At 50.7% G+C, this 7,341-nt stretch overlaps 1 protein-coding gene across 2 annotated transcripts in view; it reads right to left on the bottom strand.

Annotated features, from left to right (window-relative positions):
• Window positions 1-5,703, bottom strand: part of LOC113212602 (dual specificity protein phosphatase 10-like) — an 84,656-nt gene extending 78,953 nt beyond the window's left edge. For both annotated transcript variants that reach the window (XM_052277458.1, XM_052277457.1), the window contains exon 1: window positions 5,442-5,703. The gene's annotated coding sequence lies outside the window, so the exon portion shown is untranslated. The remainder of the gene's footprint in view (window positions 1-5,441) is intronic.
• Between the last annotated feature and the right edge of the window lie 1,638 nt (window positions 5,704-7,341).

The following is a 7,341-nucleotide window of genomic DNA, read 5'->3' as shown; positions in this document are numbered from 1 at the left end:
CCGGCCCGACGATTTTTGTTCTTCTCCTTCCGGTCTAGTCGAGCCCCGGAGTACCCTATATTCCTGCCGTGAACAACAGAGGTTCTGAAGGGTTCCCAAGCCCATGTGTAGGGAAAATACAAGCCTTGGGCACTCGGAAAGCTCAAGTTTTGATACAGTCTAGCAGTTGTAAGTGCAATAAAAGAGGCCTCACACTTATGACTGCAAACTCAGTGTACCACTTATGTCTCACACTAACAACCGTGAGACCATAAGCGCGCTTGTGTCAGAAACGTGTGGCTCTAACAACATGTAAGCGTCAGGGGAGCGCAGCATAGCATTTAAAGAGCGCGGCCTGAAAAGACGAACAAGCGTGACGTGAGAGACGTGTCTCGGCCTGCAAAACTGTTCAGAGTAGGTACTGTACTTGGCGGTCCGTCCCTTAAAATGTAACTACTCTCGTATTCCTTTAACACACCCCTTTACGTTTGCGCTACACTCAACCGGTATATGTCGGTGTGGGTAGGGTGATAACAGCACAGAACGGATTCTCTATACCCTACTACACAATACTGACTATTAGTAATAGACATGCGTGCTGCTTCACTTGTTAGTGTGGCAATACCTAAATTACAAAATTTGTCGCAAATTAGCGATTGAAAAACATTTACTGCAATACTAGAAACCGGGGAGGGCTGATCACTCTCTCTCCCTCACTGCAAATTAGCGATTGAAAAACATTTACTGCAATACTAGAAACCGGGGAGGGCTGAGCGTTAGATGATCGTCTCAGCTCCCTTGGCCAACTATTGACTTGTTGGCAAAGTGCCCGCAATTTGACTTTTGTCGGTGAGCAGCACGCTGAACGCTCACATGTTTCGAGACATTGCCGTACCCTACCCACCCCCCTGTCGGTTTCAAGGCGCTTATATAACAATACAACTGCACTGTCAAGGAACTTTCAGCAAACCAGTACAAATTCGCCCATAATTATCGAATACGGATCCTATTTTCTCTATTTTGGAGGTTTAAAGTCGACTCTTTGATCAATTACAACATCGCTCCGTAGTCAAAGTAAAGTACGGGATAATCGACTGCGCACTCGTCGAGTCGATTGACGACACCAAATTGGAAGAGCAGTAGTATGCAAACTGCACTGTATAAAATGAGAGACGAATACGGTACCAGGTACGGTGCACCGTGACCTGCCAAACTGAAACATGCTACGGAGAACAGAGTACGGAGAGACCGTACCCACCGACTTTTACCAAGGAGCCGTTACCGAGGGGTCGTCAACTTCGATATTCCTCCGTACACGGACTGATATTACCTCAAATATTACACCAATATTAGCCATATTACTGGTAATATTACCTCGATATTACACATTTTCTTGTATTATGACGTCACAGCTTGAAAATTGTCTCAATATTACCAATATTATTTGTAATATTCAATATTCCTCCTTACACGGCCAAGGAGAGTTGACGACCCCTCGGCCGTTACACTGCTTCACCGTCCCCACAAAGCGGTACGAAAGAACAGTTTTTCGACTCCGCAGCACTAAACCGAGGTATATGGATGGTCCGGCTGTTAAATAAAAAGTGCTTGATTCGACAAGAGAGGGGAACAATAGAAAATAAGAATTTATTTTGTAATTGTTTCTTTAATGGGGTAAGGGTATAAGGCGGTCTATTTTCTTTTTCCCATGTATCGGAGTCGAAAAGCCGAAAGGGCTGGGGGGCTTGTTGCATTGCGTGCGATCGGCAGATAGAGAGGGGTGCTGGGGTGGGGAAGTAGGAGATGGCGCCCCTCAGCACAGCTAGCCCGTCTCACTGAAAGGATCCTAGCCTGGGGGGACCGGAATTCAGCTTAGACGACAATATATCCGACAAAATCAGAAAACTTCAAGGAAGTAAGGAAGTACTTCCGCCGAAACCAGAGATGGGAAACGGGCTCCTTCCATGCACTGGAAACGCATGTGTGTGAACGTCGCTCACATGTAGGTGTGTGAATATCCATTCGTTCACATAGGGGGGTAAACGTGTGAATTTTCTAGGAAAAATCCGGACCCGGGACCAAGCACACGATCCACTTCACGAACAGACCCCCTTCAGTCACTGTCCGGAATTCAAGCGCAGTAGGTGAGTGTGAGGGGGCAATAACTCCGGGAATCATGTGTACACCTGTCTGGGAATCATCAGGATAAAATTGATCAAAATCAATAGAAATCGCTTAGAATAAGCGGGAAACTAGAGAAATAAGTACAAATCAGTCGCAATAAGCGTTTTATACCACTAAAACAACCCGGAAAAACCAGTGTAATAATTATAAGCGGACGGGAATCACCGGGAATCAAGAATTTCGGGAATCATGCGTACACTTCAAAAGGGAGTTATTGCCCCCTCGCTCAAAATAGGGAGGGACATTTCAATTTTTTTTCAGTATACACAGACACCCCGTGAATTTTAGACACTGTGACTACCGCAAGGCAAAGTGCCACAGCATCCTCTCTAGCACAGAACCAAACGGGTGCTTGGGACTCCGTGGAGGTAGGCAGTCTGCCCTGCGCGCCTGCTTACGGGGCTGCTCCCTCGCAAGGCGCTCTCTGGCCGCGTCCATTCCCTGCCTCATATTTTCTTACACACTCACTCACCAACCACTTACTTACTCACGCTCATTCTCACTCTCTTTCTCACTCCCCTTCTCACTCTCATTCTCTCTCATCCTCATTCTCTCTCATCCCCCCCCCCTCTCTCTCTCTCTCTCTCTCCCTCTCTCTCGCTCTCCCTCTCCCTCCCCCTCTCTCCCTCTCTGGCACATTGACGGGCACCAAACGACTCAGTGTGGCTGTGATACTACTCGCTACGCCACGCCAAGCCACGCCAGAATATGTAAATCACAGTGACGAGAAGGCATTAATGAATTTTCATGCTCTTCATTTGCACTACGTGGTCCTTCTCTGGGTTGGACAGGTTGGCCTTCTCTCCCCCCCCCCCTCCATTCCCTCGTTCCTATCCAGAGAAAAAATGGTTGACCTGAACGTATGCACGCAGAGCTCGAGGAGCGCCAAGGTTCCCCAGGCCTAGGCAGCCGGCCTGGTTGCCTGACACGTGCCTCGGGCTCACCCTTACTCGCCCGTGGGGTGATGCACCTCAGCCCATCTAAACGGGGCCCAGACCTTATTTGAAGACCAACACGAGAGACGAGAGGCCCCTCCCGCACGCTGATTGGCCGACGGTGAAGGAACTGACGTGGTCAGCCAATAAGCGAGCAGGAGGAAACGGATCAGGATCAGGTATAGATACATAGTAACGTCCGCCTCTTCTGGATTGTGGGTCAAGATGCAGCGCAATACCGGATGGTGTCGCAAGGTTGATACAGTCCGCTTGCCATATGTACTACCAGGTGGCTGATTCACGCCGCGCACTTCTGTAGGTATACTGTACCGCATGCACGAGTGCGGGCGGGCTTGCCTATCGCCCCTGTCGACGACGCCTTACGAGCCGAGCGAGTAGGCAACCCGCCTGCACTCGTGCATGCGGTACAGTATACCTACAGAAGTGTGCGGCGTGAATCAGCCACCTGGTATATTGAGCATTTAACAATAACCGTAAGTTTGCAGACCCAGTTGCACTTGAAAAAGTAACTCAAACCTTTAAAAGGTGTAAAAAGGTGAGAGTTAAATTTTTGTAACTTTGCTTAGGGCTGTTTCGGGGCTTCGGCGAGACGTATTAAACTCAAAATGTTCAGCACCCCTGCAAAGTGTGACTTAGAACCTTTTGTTGTAGTGAGCAGTTTTAGTATAATGAGTCGTGACGGTGTCTTTCAACGATCGAGTCACTGAGTCATCGATGGTGCTCCGACCGAGTCGCGGTCGGGCGCCCCCCCCCCTTTTCCCCGCCTTATGGAAACGGATTAGGTAATGGCAGTGTTCTCTAAATTCCGAGTCAAGATGCAACGAACCCTGTGGCATAGATAATGTATCCGATTATTTGATTAATTCACTATAGTTAACAGTATGTAAGTTTATTTCTCAGCAGGAGGCGATTTTTAGTTTCATAGGTCATGATCGTGTGTCTTTCAAAGTTCGAGTGAGTCACTGAGTCAGGCTCTCCGGCGAGCGTTTCAGTGCGGCTCAGTCGTGGGTGCCCCCCCCCCCCCCCCGTGCGGAACGCATTCGGGCCCGCAGCGTGGAATGACCACTGCAGCACAGCCGCAGGCCAGGGCGGCCCCCCTCCCCCTCCTCGCCGTGCTGCCAGCTCCCACGGACTCCCCACAGTAACTGGAGATATCGTCATTCCGAGCGAATCTATTCAAAGAGGAAGTTTGGAACATACTAGACCGGCCAGACCAGTCATTGTTCTACAATAGACTCCCTCCCGAGCTCACCAGAGACAGAGAATCGACGACTCTATCAAAGTGTAGTGAGCTCTAGCTCTAGGGGGGGGGGGATTGAACCTTTCGCCATTGCCTCCCCCTTCTATGAGGCGAGGGGGGGGGGTAACGTTGGGGCACCGCGCCCAGCCAGCCGCCGTGCCGAGACCGAGAGTTAATCTCCTGCTCGCGGTGATCGGATAAGGTCCGCAGGATATCGGGTCCTTGACTAGATAAGCCCTTCGCGATGCCTTTCCACACAGTTGCAACAAGGGCTAATCGAACTAAAGCACTCCGGCGGCACCGGCTGCAACTCACGGTAGTCGTGTGAGTGTGTTCATCTGATGCTCGGTGTAGTAATCGTGCGCTCAGACAGCTGAGTAGCTCTGTACGTACACACCTTTTCGACGGTAGGGTGAGGGCGGAGGAGAGGGTAGGGGGGCTGAAAACTTTCATTGCCTGCAACCTTTTCACTAAACCCGAATAGCACATTTTGAATCCGTAACGCAAAGGAACAAGTCGACCGCTTTTGCGCTACGAGGTCAAAAATTTCAAACAGTTAGGAAGAAAAGAGTTGCAGCCTCAAAATTGTTTCTAACCTCAACCACTGTCGAAGCATGGGCTCTTGTGGGCGGCTACAGCAAAACCCAGGAGCATTCTCTGGCTGGTCAGACTATAGCGGTAATGCGTACATTTGCCTGATAGTATATCGCAAGTGCTTTCTCTCCGCAGTCTCTTGAATGTGGTCAGAATTTGAATTTATGGCACACAAATCTACCACTGCCGCCAGAATTTTGAATTTGGATCACAAGCAAGAAGTTTCCCAGGAAAACATTAAAGGCAGCACAAGCCCAACACCATAGTCACATCGGTTTTGAACTCTGAACATAATTGTGAACACAGTCGCCGTTGGTACGTGGTTTGTTCTCGGTACCACAGTTTTTCTTTTCTTTTCAAATGTACACAGAGAGAGAACTTTTCGGCTGCGTTGTAGTTAGCATACATATTAATTTTAACTTTGTTAATTGTTTCCGCGCTAGCCAAACATCATTCGGTAACATTTTACAGCATAAATTGACACTTACCTTTGCAATGATGAAGCAACGGCGGGGTACACTCAAAAACGATGACCGTCCTAACCTCAAGAAAGTGGTGTCGTGAGGCGATCCAGGCGCTAGCGTCGTATCGTGACAACATAGTCTTTCAAATCACTTCCAACGTAACTTATGGTAGAGATGCGAACAAAATAAACAAATTCACAATTTAATTAAACTTCTTGAACTAGCAAATGTCGCACCGCCTCGTCAAGATGCACCTCTTTACTGATAGCGCCTTCTAAACGAACCCTAACCCCAACTAACGCCATTGTGGTTTCCGGTCTGCTTCGGGAAAGGACGAAATTCAAACGCCTCTAGTCTCCATCTCCATGCCGTCGTCATGGCGGCACCACAACGACAACAAAGCCTAGGCCTCTTTTTTGCGCATTTATTACTTTGCTACATTTATGTCTACCAAAGTGTGGATGTTGATGAGGTTTATGGCTAATGTTTTTATAGTGTATTTCGACCAACGGAGGAAGAAGAAGAGCGGGTAGAACATGAAGGTTCCTGATTGGCCGAGCGCTTACCCCCACTACCGGCGTGACGTAGAGGCGGGAAGCTCTCGACCAATCGGTAACGTTTATGTTCTACCCGCTCTTCTTCTTCCCCCGTTAGCCGAAATACACCATTCACAGAGCACACAAACTACCCAAATTAGTTAAAGTAGTAAGCCACAAGCAATCCACCCAGAACACTGAACACAATAAGGGTGATAATTTAAGTTAAAGAACGAGTTTATTCCTCAGCACAGGCTATTAGTTTTGTGTTGTACGTCTCCCTTTTTAGCAGATGATACGTAGTAATCAGCAGCTTGTATACTCAAGTAAAGTGCAAAAGTTCGTTTGTTAGTTGAAGCGTGAAGTTGTCAGTTGTCAGCGTCAAAATCAGAAACGCCGTAGCGCTACCAGAGCGTAAAGTTCAAAGTTCGCCAGTTAAAGCAGCAGAAACGCGCAAGCAGTAGTCCAATGTATTTAGGCAGTGGGGCTCTCGCGTGCCTCTGCCTCTGCCTCTGCCCGTGCCCCTGTAGTGATGTTCAGGCCTAGCAGCTGCCGCGCGGCCCTATGCAGCTCTGGTCACCGTTCTCCGGCCGCCTTGTTCATCGCGGTATGGCTCTGAGTGTTTGTGTGTGCGTGCGTGTGTTTGGGCGGGCGGCTCATCCCCGCACCCTCATCCTCATGTCGAAGACCCTACTCTGGTCCTTATCAAGCGGCCAGCTCTAAGTCCGGAGGGTGAAGCGGGCGGCGAGAGCTCCGCGGGGGCTCGTGGCGAGCCCAGGCCCAGCCCGGCCCTTGCGGCGGCTGGGCCCTCCCCTCCGTGTCCAAGCCGTCCAACCTGACCGCGGGCCACGGGGCGGCAGCGGGTCGGGGAGTCCGGGTAAAGTGAGCGCCCCTTCCCCATCCCTTTTGACCTTTGCTTCCTGTCGAGACCGCCTCCCGCCCCCTCCCTCCCCTCATTTCTCCTCCTCGAGCATTCGATCAGCCGGACTGGAGTAGAGTTTCACCCTGCCCTGGCCAGCGGTAACCAGCAAGCCCGTCTGCCTGTCCGTGAACGTCTCCCAAGGAGCACCACCACCGCCTCAGCGCCAAGCCAAGTGGTCAGGTGTTTGGGGCAGAGGCCGAGGCTGAGGCCGAGGCTGAGGCCGCTGCGTGCTACCCCCGGGACATTCGACTGCCACCTTCTACAACAGCCCCCCCTCCTCCCTTTCCCCCTGCCCTTCAGCCCGTCAGCCGCCTTGGTGCTCGCGCCCTGCAATCCCTGCTCCCCTGCTCAGCCCAGGCCTTGGCGAGTGAGTAGGGGAGGTTTAGCGAGGCCGAGCTGCGCCAAGACCCGGCCGACCCTCCTTGCCTGTTGATAGCCTTTCACTTGTGGAAGGGCGGGGCGGGCG

Source organism: Frankliniella occidentalis, unplaced genomic scaffold (genome assembly GCF_000697945.3).
Source record: "Frankliniella occidentalis isolate FOCC.00 unplaced genomic scaffold, Focc_3.1 Scaffold10, whole genome shotgun sequence".
NCBI classification, from domain to species: Eukaryota; Metazoa; Arthropoda; class Insecta; order Thysanoptera; family Thripidae; genus Frankliniella; species Frankliniella occidentalis.
Note: the sequence above shows the minus strand (reverse complement) of the source record. Positions and strands in the feature narration are given on the sequence as shown.